This window comes from Equus przewalskii, chromosome 17, assembly GCF_037783145.1.
Source record: "Equus przewalskii isolate Varuska chromosome 17, EquPr2, whole genome shotgun sequence".
Lineage (NCBI taxonomy): Eukaryota > Metazoa > Chordata > Mammalia > Perissodactyla > Equidae > Equus > Equus przewalskii.
In genome coordinates, this window is record NC_091847.1 from 19,415,465 (window position 1) to 19,432,304 (window position 16,840).

Here is a 16,840-nt window from a genome sequence, read left to right on the forward strand (position 1 = left end):
CCTCCCACTCTGACACAGGCTTGACTAGTGAGGAAGTCTCTTCCTGGGTTTCCCAGAGCAAAACTCTTGTTTGCTTTTTACTAAAGACTTGTAACTAGCTTTGGCCATTAACAGATGTCATCCTGAGAACGCCAGGATGCTGGGGTTAGAAAACGGGGTGCTGGGCGAAGGGGGTGTCATTTGTCTCACTTGTCGTGGCGAAGGACAATCAACTTTTGATGTCAGTCAGGAAATAAGCCCCTCTATGGTCTGAATTTGTTTACCCTAGATTTATTTTTCTTTTCTGTTGCTCTGTGTCCTTGAGGTTGCTGATTTTAGATATTCCTGCAGTTTGCCCTTTAAGCCCAAACGACATTGATTTTCTTTTCTTCTCTTAGCTAGTCATTTTATTCTCTATGATGTTCCAATGGTACTCTGGACCAGTATTTCTATTACTTGCTGTAATGCAGTTTCTGCACCTCTTTAAGGTTATGAAACGAACTAACCTTGTTTTAAGATCTTTGGGATGCCAGATGTTAGGCGGGTTTCTTATCACTGTGAAGCACTGGAAAGGTATAGTGAATGACAGGTACAATCTAAAATTTAATGGTTTGTGGTGCTTATCTTTCCATCAGAGTTCAGCAAGAATATGTGGTGTTTCTTACGGAGCCTCAGCATCAGACAAAGGCGTAGATCTGTCACTCAGCTGCACGACGGCTATGAGACAAACAGCACACCTCCAGTTTATTAATTCAAACTGGCAAAATGAGCTAATTCCTGCCCTAACCGTAGGCATCCAGAAAAGAGATGATGTGCAATCCCAGATTCCCAGGAACTGGAAGGAGGCCATCCCGGGAGGGAGGGAGTGTATCTCTCCATTGACGCCTCTCCCCAACCCCCAATGTGGGCAAACTGGTTGAAACAAACACTGAGGGTAAAGACATCTTGAAAAGGAAATTTGCTGAGAAGTATGGGCCAAGGCTTCTGCATCCTGCTGTCTGGGAGGGAGCGAGGTGGTGGCAGCCAACAGGTGAGTCCTTCTTTCTTTCTTCCCTTCAGATTCTCCATGGGAGGTCTGAACTCAGGGTACTCAATTTCCTCATATTTTGACAGGGTGTGTCAGTTCAAAGGCATAGAGCAGAGCTTCAGCACCGGGGGAAATTGAACTTATTAACGTATTCCACTGCACACATTGGAAAGCCCACAAGACGATTTGCATGCCTAATGACTGTGCGTAAGTCCTCTTGCCCCAGTACACACTTCCCGAGTCTCTAAACCCTTCCTCATCTCTTGCATTTCTGATCCCCTGTAGCATCTGATCTGAATCACATACCCCTACTCTAGTTAGTGCAGCTACAGCCCTGGAAGTGCTCACGGTCAAGTGGGCTTAGCTATTGTACACAGGTACTTGTGTACAAATCACTGCCTCCCCAGCAGATTATGCATTCATTGAATGCAGGCAGGATCCCTATTAGTTTTATATTCCTGAAGCACCTAACACAATGCCTAGGCGGGTGAAAGCAGAGTTACAGTGTTAATCCCTGTCTCCCGGATCAGACAGTTTGAATGAGAGAAATAGGAAGAATAGAGAAGGCTCTGATGGTGTCTTCAGGGGGACAGTCTTCCCAGTGGCACCTTGCCTGAAAGCCATCCTTTCCAAAGCCACAGTGCTGGGAAGATGGCCTTTCAATATGCCGAGAGATGAGAGCAGGGGGATGAGTGCTTCCCAAGGGTCAGGGCATACTGAAGATGGAACATGGAGCCATATGTGAGGGTTGGTCAGACCACAAAGATGTATGGTCAGCAAGAGGTCACTGGTCCGTATGACCACAAACCTCAAGGGGACACTTAGTGTTGCCCAGTGATAAATTTCCAGTCAACTCACTCTCTATTCTCTTAGATGTCCATTTTACACCTTCTCTCTCCTAAACCATCAATACCACCTCCTCCTTCCTTGTTCTCAGCTGATGACCTTGCTTCTTATTTCTTACTAAGAAAATAGAAGGAATTGGAAGAGAGCTTCCACCACCTTAACTACCTACCCGTCTCTATCCGTGTCCATCTTCCCTGTCTTCCCTCTGGTAGGCCGGAATGAACTGACTGTGCTCCTATCTAAGGCTAACTCCTCTCTCCTGCATGACTGGCCTCTTTCTCTTTCCCACATTATTAGTTTTTTCCCTCTCTACTGGATCATTCCCATCAGCCCGCAAATCAAAACATAGCAAAGCCTTCCTTGACCCCATGTTCCCTTCTAGCTGCATCCTCGGTTTTCTGCTTCTTATTATAGCAAAATATTCAAAAGAGTTATATTTCATCCTTGACTCCATTTCCTTTCCTCCCTTTCTATCTCTTGAACCCATTTAAACTGGTCTTCATCCACACAACCCTGCCAAAACTATTCCCTTCAAGGTCACCAATGAGCTCCGCATCGCTAAATCCAGTGGTCAGCTCTCATGTGGACGTCACCACAGTTGATTACTCCCTCTTTTTTGAAACTCTTTCTTCACGTAGCCATTGGGGCCACTCTCTGAATCCCCTCCCACCTCATTCAGGCACATTTGTTGCATCCTCTGAACTCTAAATGATGGTAGGACCTTCTGCTCAGCACTTGGACGTCTTCATCCACATTGACAGTCACTCAAGGTGATCTCATCCAGGTCCATGACTTTAAATGCCATGTATATACTGATAATTCCCTAATTTATAACTCCAGTCCTGACCTCTCCTCCAAACTCCAGAGCTGAAAATCCATTGCCTACTTGTCGTCTCCACTTGGATATAGAATAAGCATCTCAAATTAACATTTACAAAAACAAACTTCTGACATTTTACTGCCTTCATATTGCAATCCAAGCCATAATTGTCTCTTGCATAGACAGCTGGAATTGCCCATTAATGCTGTTCCCTGCTTTCACTTTCACCCTCTACGGTGTACACTCCACACAGCAATGAGAGTGATCCTCTTAAAAGTAAGTCAGATCATGTTATTTTGCTGCTCAAACTCTCCCATGGCTTCCCATTTCTTTCAGAAGAAACTCTAAAGTCCTTACCGTGATCTATAAGGCTGTCTCAGTCCATTCGGGCTGCTAACACAAAGTACCGCAGACTAGGTGGCTTATAAACAACAGAAGTTTATTTCTCACAGTCCTGGAGGCTGGAAGCCCGAGATCAGGGTGCCAGAACGGCCGAGTTCTGGTGAGGGCTCGTTACAGACTACTGACTTCTCCTCACACAGTGGAAGGAGCAAGGGAGCTTTTTGGGGTCTCTTTTATAAGGGCACTAATCCCGTTCATGAGGGCTCCACGCTCATCGCCTACTTCAAGCTCCACCTCCTAATACCATCAACATGTGGATTTTTGGGGGACACAAGCATCCAGCCCATAACAACGCCCTAACTAGTCTGGCCCTCTGCCACCTCTCTGCTCTCATGTCCTATCCCTGCCCTCATCCTCACTCCACTCTGGGCACCTGGACCTCTATAGCCCTTTAACCACTCTAAGAAACCCCCTCCTCAGGCCTTTGCATTTGTTGTTGCCTCTGCCAGGAGGGCTCCTCCCCTGACATCCATATGCCTTACTCCCTACTTCCTTCGTGCTCAAACATCACCTTTTCAGAGATTATTTCCCTGACTACGGCCCACTCTATACTAATTAACCCTCCTCCCCTCATTCCCTCTCACTCTCTATCCTTTACCCTGCTTTACATATATAGATATATATATATATAAAATTTATTTATTTATTTATTTATTTTTGAGGAAGATTAGCCCTGAGCTAACTGCTGCCAAGCCTCCTCTTTTTGCTGAGGAAGACTGGCCCTGAGCTAACATCCATACCTATCTCCCTCTATTTTACATGTGGGACGCCTGCCACAGCATGGTTTGATAAGCGGTGTGTAGGTCCACACTCGGGATCCGAACTAGCAAACCCTGGGCCACCGAAGTGGAACGTCCACACTTAACCACTGCACTACCGGGCCGGCCCCTATATATATATACATATATTTTATAACTCTTATCATTTGACGTTTATATAGAACAGGATCCTGGTAGGAAACAGATGACACTTTCCTTGGGGTAATTTAATGAAAGAACTATTTTCAAGGATGTGGGGAGAGTTAAGAGAACCAACCAGGGATGGTTAAGCATCCAGCATTTGGCCATGGTGGGAAGCTATTTTAAGGAAAGTGTGGTGACCCTGAAGGGACAATGGAAATGGTTAAGTATCCAGGGTTTGTCCATAGTGGGAAGCTATTTTAAGGAAAGCATGACGACCCTGAAGGGACAAGGGAAGGAAGCTGATACTGGAACCCACAGAGAGCTGTAGCCATGGTGGAGAGGCCTTCCATCAGGACACGTGGCCCTAGGTAGAGGAACATAGTTGCTGCCAAGTCACCACCTGGTAGAGGGAGGACCAGGGGAGTAAACACCTTCTTTTTCTTCTGACCTTCCATCTCCTGCTGGTGCCACACATTGGCCAAACCCACCCAGAAGCCAGATGTCAAGGAAGCCCAAGCAATGCAATAGATAGAAGTCCGCCTCTTGGGGCACAGAGCAAGGTGGAGGAGGGTGGGGAGTGGATCTGGAGTAGCAAAGAGAGACTGTCCAGCACACATTGTCTATCTGTTTGTTGATAGTCTTTTTCTCTCACTAGATTGTAAGCCCCATGGAAGCAGGAACTAAAAAAGTGCCAGGCACAAAGAAGGTGCTCAATAAATGTTTTTAAAGTGAATGAATGGGTGACATGTGGGCATGTAGTGAAGTGGCAGCAAGGTGTGATCTGTGAGGTCATGGCCCTGTGACCCTATGTCTAAAGGTGAGGAGTCACTTGGAGAACCAGGAAATCTGACAGCCATTTTCAAGGGTAAGTGGTCAAAACTGGACACAAAGCACATCCCAGAGCAGGCATCCCAAAACTGAGCCGACTAGGACATGATGCAGAACACACAAATGTGCTGAGACTGTGAAAAACTGCCAGCTGCGACAGCAACAGCAGCTAGAGCAGAGAAAATTTGCTGGTAAATTGAGAAAGTTCTTGTATTATAATCACCAGAAAACAAAAAACACAGAGAGTCCTCGAGAGCCCTGGAGTCTGATCAAGAAGATTAGCATGAAAGCACAAAGCGGATAAACTGGATCCCCTCTGTGGCATACCCATGGTTGGGGTATACAGGGTCCCACTCATTTACATGCACTTGGTGCTGCAGGATCTGGTAGGCAGACCTGGTGCCTGTACCATTTCCACACCAAAAAGTCTAATTATATTTGCACTTTGTGATTTTTAAGGAGAGCCTATGGAAGATTTCATAGGGAAAACAGAGGTAATTTCTATTGTGCAATACACAGCAAACAACTGCAGATATGGTCCCCAGACAAATTTGATTGCCCAAATCCCCTTCTCCTTCTCCATCTCTTTCACCTTTTTCACCAGAAAGCTCAGTTCAGTCCCCAACTTGTATACCTCCTCAGTCTGCAAAACAAAGGCCCTCTCTGAAGGGCAGTTTAGGGAACACCTATTGCTGCCAGAGAAGGTGCCTTAGGGGTTCCACCCCCAATTCAATGGAGCAAATAAAATATTTATCCCGAGCACCCACATGGTCTTCCTGACAAGAGGACCATAAATGGAATTTTCTCTAACTCATGAGATGTATGAAAAAATTACCTAGGACAGTAGGTTGTTAAACAACCTACGTGTAGCTCATTCATTTTCTTCCTTTGCATCACATTCATTTTGTGGCTTCTTAAATCTCAAGTAAAAGAAGCCCTTCAGGTACTGTCAACCAGATGCCCCAAGCTGGGTAGACTCCACTCACCACCCAGCACTGATGTATGTGCTGAACTAGGGGAGCCCTGTTTGAGGCCGCCAGGCTGCCTGTTCCACAGATGCCGGCTACAGCTCAGGCACCAGCTGTGTGACATGGGACCCAGCTGGAGGGAATACAACAGAGCAAGAGGCACTGACCTGTAAGCACCCTCAGCTTCTCTTCAATACCAGTGTGGAAGCAAAAGATTGTGTCAAAATGCCTGGTGGAGATAAGGCAGGTGATGGTGGGGAAGGGAGACAGCGTGTGAACGAGAAGAATCAGATTGGAAAGTCTTCTGGAGTATGCGTGTAACCAGGGGTCCAAGATGCAGTTTACGTGAGAGGCCGGGTACAAGACTGAGGTGCATTTTGCCTTTTGGGGAGACATCTAAATCTTCTGTGTTACTGAAGAGCTTGCTGTGCTCACAGGATAGAGAGAAACATTCAAGATGTCTTTGAAGCTAACTCAGAATTAGCCAGTAACAAGGCAGAGGGGAGGCCAGTCTGGCTGAAGCAGTGAGCAGGGGAAATCTAGCTGAGGGCCAGAGGTGGGGAGAAGGCAGGTGATAGGGAGGCTTGGGAAGCACACTGGCTAGAAAGGACATCATCATCCTACTCTGCGTTTGAGTGGCCTTGACAGTGGTGTTTCATTTGACCTAAGGGCCGTGATCCAGAGAAGCAGCAGTAACCCACATTTGGATAAAGTCATACTTTCTCTGAAAATTCCCTTAAAAATCCAGTGATTCTCAAGTTTTGTGATTTTTAAAAAAAGACTACATTTACTGTAGAGTTCATGCTCTTATTTATGCCCTGTGATATGAATGCACCTTCTTTCAACAAATTCACCATGTCCACTTTTCCCTGCAGAGTTAATATAGGTGTGCTGCATCATCTGTACTCTAGAGTATATGACCAGCCTTCAAAATCCTTGTAACTGTCTTGCCCTTTGGGCCCACGTTGAATCAAAATAAGCCTAGAATTGAATCAGTGAGCATGAGGGAGATGGAGAAGCCACGGCTGGGTGTAAACTCCCAGAGGAATCTGCAGGTGTTGCTTTACTCCAGTTGGCTGACATTCCCAAGCATTCACTCCGTTCTCCAGATTCAAAGATGGAGGCTGGAGAAAGTCTCACATCCGTACTGCACTTAGACTGCCCTGAGCTCCAGGAGCAGGGATGGCCCTGGGAGCTAGCCTGTGGAGGGAAGCAGAAGAATCAGACTGCAGTTGAGTGGACCTCCCTTAAACAGAGACATGATCTGGATCCACATGGGCCACACCGTGAAATGGTAGAGCCACACATGGCATGGTGCATCCTGTGGATGGGTGAATTCATGAAGCCAAATTCTGTTAAGGTGCAACACGACTTTGTACATCTAAAAGCACTGGATAACTTGAATTTTGGCCTGGGAGACAGACTCTTGCTAATGAAGTTTCAGCAAACTCCTTTGAACTGTTGAGAGTGTCTGAGGCGGCGAGCAAGGGGCAGCTGGTGGACAGTCCGTAGACTAACTCGACCGTGGGAAGCTTCTAAACTCTGCCCTGCACACAACTGCTCGGCCCAGGGCAGCTGCTTCGAAAGGAAAAAAATAATTAGACACCACAAGGCTCCCCTATGGCTTAAGATTCTCTTCGCCTCCTGGTCTAACGCAGCCCTCACTGGTATGTGGTGCTTTGGGCTACGATTCTTTGCGTTTCTGCCTCATTCAAGATGTCTTTGAAGCTAGACTCAGTGTAAGCCAGGCTGGGATAATAGAGGGCAGGTTGTAGCTTGATCTCCATTTATATTTGCAAAGGTTGCTTAAAGAAGAAAAGCTATTTGCGGCATCCCAACACCCAGGTAACATGAATGCTGCCACAAATTGCCTCCTGGGCAGAGTAGTTCTGGGTGGTCGTCTGGCCCTTATCCTTGGCTCACCTTACCAATTCCTTTAGTCTATCTCCCTCCCTCCCTTCTTCTTTCCTTCCTTTCTTTCTTTTTTTCCTTTTCCTTGTTCATCTATTTTACATAGGGTCTGACCCTGTCACTGCCCTAGGTTTGATTAACTTAGGCAAAACCTTCATCGTACCCAGCTGCTGATTTCAGATGGAGACTGGGGAGATAAAAAACTGTCAAGAGGAGAAAATGGATGAGCAGCCGATAAATGGGGGAAATCGCAATTTGCTCAGGCACAGCCTGCCACTTGCCTGGCTTATAATTAGAGGCATAAGGAATGTGTTTTTCCTCTCAGTTTCAGACTCTGTTTTTATTTTTCACAGAAACATCTGAATCCCGTCTTTCGTGTGATCTTGTGCTATTTTGCTGGCAGTTTCACAATAGTGACCAACTTAGGGACCGCAGAGAGAAGCTAGATATCTCTGCCAGAGAAAACGCATTCCTGAACCTGACATCTGGGCCTTGCAGCTGGAGAGAAGAAGACAAAAAAGAAAAAATCCTGAGTGTCATCAAAGGCAGTTGATGGTGCCAAGTGAGTATGGAAATCACATACAGTACAGATGCCATTTTCAACATCAGACAAATAATGCGGCTATTTAGGAAAAACAAAGATGTGCTTAGAAATTGATCATCCGTGTACGTGCCGTGAAAATGTCTGTAGCTTCCAGAGAGTGATAGGAACGGGCTGAGTGCTCGTTTCCAAATGACTCACATTCTTCTCTAACTGTGATTCTGAAAGAGGAGGGCTGAAGTAATCAGATCCACCTCTCCCCACCCCCCCTTTATGAAAACAGGAGGAAAAAAAGTCATAACTTGAAATAAAGCTCTACAAACACTCTCTCCAGTGGACAGTTAAGTTTTTCAGATTTATGCTGGCTCTCCTTGTAGGCAGCATTTTAGATTGCTTTGTATGACAGACAAGGGAATATGAAAGCAAGAAAGTACACCCTGTTATCTACAGGCCAGGATCAATCACAAAGAATTAGTGCATTGTGCCCCATTTCAGGGAGGAGGAGGAGCAGGGAAAGAGGAAATTGGAAATGCTAATGAGCATGAAAGCACCTTGCTCCTCTTGCCTTTCTTTCCTCTTCTGAGTTAGATCTGTTCAAGATTAGAGGCTCCAGGATGCCTAGAGCCGCCATTGTGCAGGTTAGAGGCACTGTACGGTCACTTTGGGTGACTCTGCAGTGAAGGTTGGAGGAAGTGTGGGGCAAACACCAGCTCCAGGCCCAGGAACAGACATTTCAGAAAAAGGCTCTACTATCTTTTCAAAATTTTTGTTATTTGCAAAACTCACATCTTCAGGAGAGAGGCCTTTTCTTTGTGAAAGCGTCTCTGCCGAGGAGAAAGCCGGCAGGAATGGGATTCCTTCAGTCTAAAAGACGACTTGAAACAGGGAATCTCGTGTTTCCGTGGGAAGAGCAGGTGGGTTTAAGTTAAGTAGTTCTTGTTTTTAACTGCTCCTTTATAATTCTTATTTTTGTTTATGTTTAAAGGGAAATCACAACTTGGTGAAAATGATGTTCCAGAACTTCTGGGTATCGAGAACCGAGCATGCTCAGTGGCATCTCTAGAATTTCTTTGTGGGAAGGCTTAGGGGTGGAGAGCTGTTAGAATAGGGGTGACTAGGGGACCTGGCTTGAAGCTGTGCTTCTGTAGCAAGGACACTGTTGTCACTCAGATTATACAATTATTTGTAGTGGCTTGAAGAACTGTTGAAGCTAAAGCCCCTAAACCTCCACCTTGACGTCACCACTGATCTCATCTTGAGTCTGTGTTTCTCAAAGTGGGCACCACTGGCATTTTGGAAGGGACTGTTTTTCTGTATGTAGGTCTATCTTGTGCTGCAGGACTTTCAGTGTTCCAGGCCCTGCTCACCAAATGCCAGGGAACCAAACTAATCATTCCCACATTTCCAAATGCCCTCATTGAGAACTGTTAGCTCTGTTTCAATCCTCAGGCAGATGCTTTTTCCTTAGAGGAGCATTTGGGTGAGAAATGAATAAACGTATGCAAAGCAAGGCAGAGTCACTGAGAGACAGAGTTATTTGCATTTTTTCCACCACTTCTGTACCATTCACATGCACAATACATGCCTATCAGTAACAGCTCTCATTAAAAGGAATTGTTTTCCATTGATTTAGGAAAAGAGTGGGGTTAAATTTGAAAAAGTCCTCCCTTAGATTCAGCACCCTTATGGGTCCATACCTACCCCCTACCTCTGATTGAATGTTCTGGTCAATCGAAAGTGCGCTGGATTAGGAAGCCAACTTGTCATAAAATAGCTGTCATATTATACAAGTCTTTTACCCTCTTTATGCCTCAACTACTTCATGTACAAGATGTGGATAATAATCCACATTCTACCTACTTCATAGGGTTGTGAGGACAAAACTATTAATATAAAAGTGCTTTGAGGAGTTTAAAGCATAATAGATAAAATGGCGCAACCGCTATGAAAGATGGATGGAGGTTTCTCAAAAAGTTAAATGATAATGTGTCTTGGTGTGGGTCTCTTTGGGTTCATCTTTTTGGGAACTCTCTGTGCTTTCTGGACTTGGATGTCTGTTTCCTTCATCAGGTTAGAGAAGTTTTCAGCCATTGTTTTTTCAAGTAGGTTTTCTGTCCCTTTCTCTCTTCTGGAGTCCGTATAATGTGAATGTTTGTACCCTTGATGTTGTCCCAGGGGTCCCTTAAGCTATCTTCATTTTTTTACATTTTTTTTCTTTTTGCTGTTCCAATTGGGTGATTTCCACTACCTTGTTATCCAGACCACTGATTCATTCTTCTGTGTCATCTAATCTGCTGTTGATTCACTCTAGTGTCTTATTCATTTCAGTTATTGTATTCTTCAGCTCTGGTTGGTTCATTTTTATATTTTCTGTTTCTTCGTTGAAGTTCTCACTGCATTCATCCATTCTTCCCCTGAGTTTGGTGAGCATCTTTATGACCATTACTTTAAACTCTTTTTGTGATGGATTGCTTATCTCCATTTTGTTTAGGTCTTTTTCTGAGGTTTTGTCTTATTCTTCCATTTGGAACATATTCCTTTGTCTCCTCATTTTGAGTAACTCTGTTTTTGTTTCTATGTATTAGATGATCAGCTACATCTCCTGGTCTCAAAGAGGTGGCCTTATGTAGAAGGCCTCCTGTGGGGCCTAGTAGTGCAATCCCTCCTGGTCACCAGAGCCAAGTGCTCCAGGTGTGTCCCCTTTGTAGGCTGTGGGTACCCTCCTGTTGTGCCTGGGCCAAAACTACAGGCATGCTGGTGTGCAGGGCTGGCCCCCTGGGCTTGGAGCCACATCGGAGGGGCTCCAGTACCAATGGGGGCTGCTCACTAGGTGGGGCAGGGTGGGAGCCACTGGGGTAGGTCTACAGCGGGATGCTGGGGGCAAGGTGAGCAGTGCTAGCAAGGTAGATGGAGAGTGTTAGAAATGGTGCTCACCAGACCCAGGCCAGCTAGTTAGAAGAAGAGTAACAACAATATGGCACCCACCGGCATTTCTGTCCCAAGAGAAAGTTCCAACAGATCCTTGCCTCTTTGGTACATGCCCCAAAATTAGTCAATGAATCTCCTTCATGTATAACCCAGCACTCTTCAAACTGCACTGGGACTCAGAGTGAGTGAGTTTATTCCTGTGCCCTTTAAGAGTGGAGTTCTGGTTCCCTACAGCCCTTCAAAGGGCTCCCCTGGATGTAAGCCCTGCTGAGTTTCAAAGCTAGACATTATAGGGCCTTGTCTGCCCAGTGCAGGTCCCTAGGGCTGGGAGCCCAGTGTGGGGCTTGGGCCCCTTGCTCATCCCGGAGAATCTCCATGGCTGTGATTTCCCTCCTGCTTGTGGGTCACTGTGCTGGGGGAGTGGGTCTTGACTAGACTGCGTCACTGTTCCTCCTACAAGTCTAGATGTGGCTTTTTCTTTATATGCTTAGTTGTGGAAAATCTGTTCTGCTAGTCTTCAGGTCATTCTCAGCCATAGTTGTTCTAAATGTAGTTATAGTTGTGGTGTGTCCGTGGGAGGAGGTGAGCTCAGGATCTTCCTACTCCACCATCTTGATCTCACTCTCAAAAATTAAAAATAGAACTGCCACTTGAGCCAGCAATCCCACTTCTGGGTATTTATCCAGAAATTTGAAAGCAGGGTCTTGAGGAGATACTTACATGTGCATGTTCATAGCAACATTAATCACAATAACCAAGAGGTGGAAGTAACCCAAGTGTCCACTAATGGATGAATGGGTAAACCAAATGTGGTATACATACAACAGAATATTAGTCAGTCTTAAAAGGTTAGGAAATCTTGTCACATCCCACAATATGGATGAACCTTAAAGAGATTATGCTAAGTAAAATAAACCAGTCACAAAAAGACAAATACTGTGTGATTCCACTTATATGAAATATCTAAAGTAGTCAAATTCATAGAAACAGAAAGTAGAATGGTGGTTACCAGGGGTTGGGAGGAGTGGGGAAATGGAGTTATTGTTCAATAGATATAGAGTTTCAGATTTGCAAGATGAAAAAGTTCTGGAGATCTGTTTTACAATGTGAATATACTTAACACCATTGAACTGTACATTTAAAAATGTTTAAGATCATAAATTTTATGTCACATGTTTTTTACCACAATTAAAAAAAAAGCATGATAGAAACAGAAGGTATTGCTATCAATCATAACCCAGAGATTGGAGGAACAATGAAAACACTTGCTTATTTCCCAAGCTGGGTAAGTTATATTAGTAGGTCCACTGGCCATGGATTCCTCCAGAACATTTTATAGAGGAATACATAAGGGATAAATCAGGTAGGGAATTAATTTTAAAAAGTAATTCTTTTTTTTTAAAATTTTAGTGAGGAAGATTGGCCCTGAGCCAACATCTGTTGCCAATCTTCCTCTTTTTGCTTCGGGAAGATTGTCGCTGAGCTAACGTCCGTGTCAATCTTCCTCTCTTTTGTATGTGAGACTCCACCTCAGCATGACTTGATGAGTGGTGTGTAGGTCTGCACCCAGGATCTGAACCTTCAAATCCCAGGCCGCTGAAGTGGAGTGTGTGAACTTAACCACTATGCCACTGGGCCAGACCCTAAAAAGTATTTCTTAAAGTGGGAAATATACTAGAATTCCCTAAGGAGGCCTTTTTCAGAATACAAAGGGCTGCCATGACAAAATACCACAGACTGGGTGCTTTAACAACAGAAATTTATTTTCTCAGAGTTCTGGAGGCTGGAAGTCCAATATCAAGGTGTTGGCAGGTTTGGTTTCTCCTGAGGCCTCTCTCCTTGGCTTACAGATGGCTGCCTTCTCACTGTGAGCTCACATGGTCTTTTCTCTGTGTGTGCTCATCCCTGATATTGCTTTCTCTTCTTATAAGGACATCAGCCATATTGGATTAGGGCCCCACCTTTATAACTTCATTTAACCTTAATTACCTTTTTAAAGGCCCTGTCTCCAAATACAGTCACATGGAAGGTTAGGCTGCAACATATGAATTTTAGGGGGATGCATTTCAGTCCACAACACTTGACCAATTGGCCATATTGGGGCCAGGCTTTGACTCACAAACTAGTGAGGAAAGGAGACCATGCCAGCAACAGTGGCAGAGGCCATGTGAGCTCCTGGTTCAGAAGTCATAATGCGGCTGGCAGCAGTGGAGACTGGCATAAATTTGAGCTCCAGGCTCAAAAGTTGCTCAGAAATGGCACAAAAATGGCAAGGCAAACTAAAATGCCTGGTGCTTGGTAGCAGCCATGATCAACACATCAGACCAGTTCTGCAATAAAGTGGGCATTATTCCTAGACGTTTAACTTCAAGTGTGATTCTCCAGTCTTCTTACCAATTCTACTTTGCCTTATGTAAATGACGTTTATGGTACTTGAGTAAAATAATGTGGTTCTTGTCACTTATCTGGTATAAATAATTAGTTATTTTCAGTATGACTTGTATGTCATGAATATGTCTATACAAAGTGTTTTGTTCAAATACATTTTAATGCCCATTGAAATAATAGTGATTTGGATACTTCCAAGAACAAGAAAACATCTTTGTGACTGAGGTCATCTTCATAGTATTAGAAATGGCTTGACCAAGTTGTGGGGCCTGGGTCTCTTATTCTTTTACACAAACTCCTTTTCTACCTAATCACCTAAAGTTGACTTCCACTGCTTGAAATAAAAAATCCCAATGCCTAGATTGTGGCGACAGTCCCCCAACCTGGTACCTATACTCTAATTTATCTTGAAAGTTATTGTCAAACAAATATTCCTGAAACACTGCTTTCATCATGTCTACCTCTGTTTACAAATTCTTAGGGAAACTTGGATGCTATTATCTTAGCTTTTTGTCCTGTCAGTTGCAAGTATCAGAATATGAATTCAAACTAGCATAAGCCAAAAAGATCATTTATTGGCTGACATAGTTATGAAGTCCAAGGAGGTGGATAAAACTTAAGGCATTCAGGTATGGCTGCAGTCAAGGGCTCAAATTCTGTCTTTAGGGCTATGTCTTTCTTTATTCCTAACTCAGAGTGTCAGCAAAGATAGACTCTGATTACTTGACACTTGAGGGAGAAAGAGATGGAGATACTCTGTTTGTCTGTCTGTCTCTCTTTCCGGAACTCTGATTGGTCCTGCATAAGTCATGTGTTCTTTACTGGGCTAATCAATGTCCAGAGGGATGGATTCTAATGAGCCAGCCTGGGCTGTGCACTAGCTGATAAGGTGGGAAAGGTGGCCGTAGTCCCTGTAGGTCAGTGAATGCCAATTTCTCAAAAGAAAAAAATATCTCTACGGAATCATTTCAGAAAGACATCAGCTTTGGGGAGCAGTGTGTTCTCTACCCCTCCAAATCACGCTGGCTGGATTCCTGTTCTGCCTGGTGTTCTGGACACTGATGATGACTCTGGGCTTTCCCAGGAAGAAGCTGCCTGTGTCTGAGGGAAACAAGCTTTCTCTGAAAGTGAGTGAAGATTGTCCTTCTGGGCCAAAGGGCTGTGTGCTGTGTTTCTGCTTTTCCGTACTACGTCATGGCTTTTGAAGCTATATTAATTCACTTTTCACTAGTGTTGGCAACATCACCAACCCCTCTTTCCACTTACAGCCCCGCAGGAAGCCCTCTGTGTTCTTTTGACAGCCCACCCCTTGCACCCAGAGAGAATTGGACCCATTGTTTCATGGGATTTCCTTTAGGCTAATCTGAGGAGTGTGAAAGAACCCATTTAAAGAGGTCTGATGAATAAGGACAAACTAAAGATCAAACTCAGGCACAGTCAAAAGCTGTTTGTTAACAGGCAAGATGTTCTTCAAAGCCTTTATCAGGAGCCAGGGGACACTTATCTTGCAGCATGAGGTGGAGCAAGTAGGCGGGTCTAGGAACATTCATTTGAAGTTCTGAACAGATGACGACTGGCCTGGCAGCTGGGCTCAGAATGATCAGGAAGTCACTTTGGTGAAGTGGGCAGCACTGGTAGATAAGGGTCTGGGGAAAATAGCAAGTCACGTTGTGGGTAATGTTTGTTGGAGAAGTCTTCCGAACCCTCCTGTCCTTGCACCCGCTTCCAGGAAGGAGCCACACGCTGCAAGTTAGAGAAGCTTTTTTTGAATTTTGGATCCCTGGTGTAGGAAATTGAGCTGACCTGGTGTCATATAAGCTTGTACCTGATTTTTGGATGATAAGTGAATACACTGAGGCATTGGCTTCCTTAAACCAGCACTAGGCTGTGGCATGATCGTGCATTCAGGGCCGGCTTCTCTAATACCTGCTATTAACAGCCATAGGTAACATTTGTTGAATGCCTACCATATGCCAGGCCGGCACTGTGCCCAGATAACCTCATTTGAGCTTCACCACACCCTACATTCTTATTGTCCCCATTTTACAGATGTAGGAACCGAGATCGTGTGAAGTTCATGCAGTCTACTTAAAGTTTCATAGCTATTCATTCAGTAATAGAGCTGCGAGCTGAAACTCTATGGCTTGCTACATCCAAAGCCTGTGCTCTTAATTGCTGTCATACTGCTATTCTAGCTAGACCCACCAATGACTTCATCTCCCTTTTCCTTAGAAAACAGAAACTGAGTTATTCTCATCTCAAACCCCAGTCCTAGATGGAGAGTCTGAGGCACAGAGAGGGTAGAGTGACTCACCTGGAGCTATGATGGTTCACAGAATTGACCAGAAGGGATGGATTTTTTTTCTTATTGTAAAAGACAAGCTGTGAGTCAAACACCAACAGATTTAAAGACATGGGGGTGGTGATGGAAGAAAGCTTACCCAGAATTCAGAGTTACTCAGGTACCCATTTGAGTTAGGTATGTAATGATTCCTAGCAGCATACACACGTTTTGATATCACTCCTTAAAGGAACAACAACTACAAACTGTGTTGCTCCAAACAGTGGCCATTCTTCACATGCAGCTATTCAAATTCAAATAATTGAAATAAAATTTAAAAATCATCCGTTCTGTCAGCCACTTTTCAAGCGCCCAATAGCAGATACAGAGCATTCCCATCACTGCAGAAAGATCTATTGGACAGCACTGCTCAAAACCTCCCTGGACACATGCTCCATGCTGGGGACTGCCCCGTTTCTCTGCTGGTCTTCATTGCAAAACTCTTTGAAAGAGTCAGCTCTACTTGTTATCTCCACTTCCCCACCTACCTTTCTCTCCTCAGTCCACTCTATTCAAACTTTCCATATCAACCACTTCACTGAACTCTTTCTTTCCAGAGTCATTAATGATTCACATTTTGCCAAAGCCAATGGTCAATGTTCTTACCTTGTCCATCCTTTCCACTGCATTGGATGCTGTTGGTCACACTCTCCTTCTTCAAACACTTTCTTCTCCGAGCTTCTGGAAGACCACACTGTCTTGGTTCTCCTCCTACCTAAATGAGACACACGGTAGTCTCCTTTAGTCCCTTCTCCTCCCCAGTAAGACCTCTCATTGTGGGGTCCCTGGTCCTCGGACTCCCTATCTTAAGTATCTACATTCCTCCACAGGTGATCTCAACAGCCAGAAAGCAGAAAGCATAGCACACAGCTCCCAGGCTTCAAGCCCTCCAATGGCTTTCCATTGCAACTGGAATAAAATCCAAGGGCCTGCATGAGATAGCCTCTGCCTTCCGCTCC

At 44.7% G+C, this 16,840-nt stretch overlaps 1 long non-coding RNA gene across 1 annotated transcript in view; it reads left to right on the forward strand.

Moving 5' to 3' along the window:
* Window positions 1-16,840, forward strand: part of LOC139076601 (uncharacterized) — a 56,111-nt gene that overhangs the window by 32,634 nt on the left and 6,637 nt on the right. The window contains exon 2 of the long non-coding RNA XR_011528338.1: window positions 8,037-8,245. This is a non-coding gene — a long non-coding RNA (uncharacterized lncRNA). The remainder of the gene's footprint in view (window positions 1-8,036; window positions 8,246-16,840) is intronic.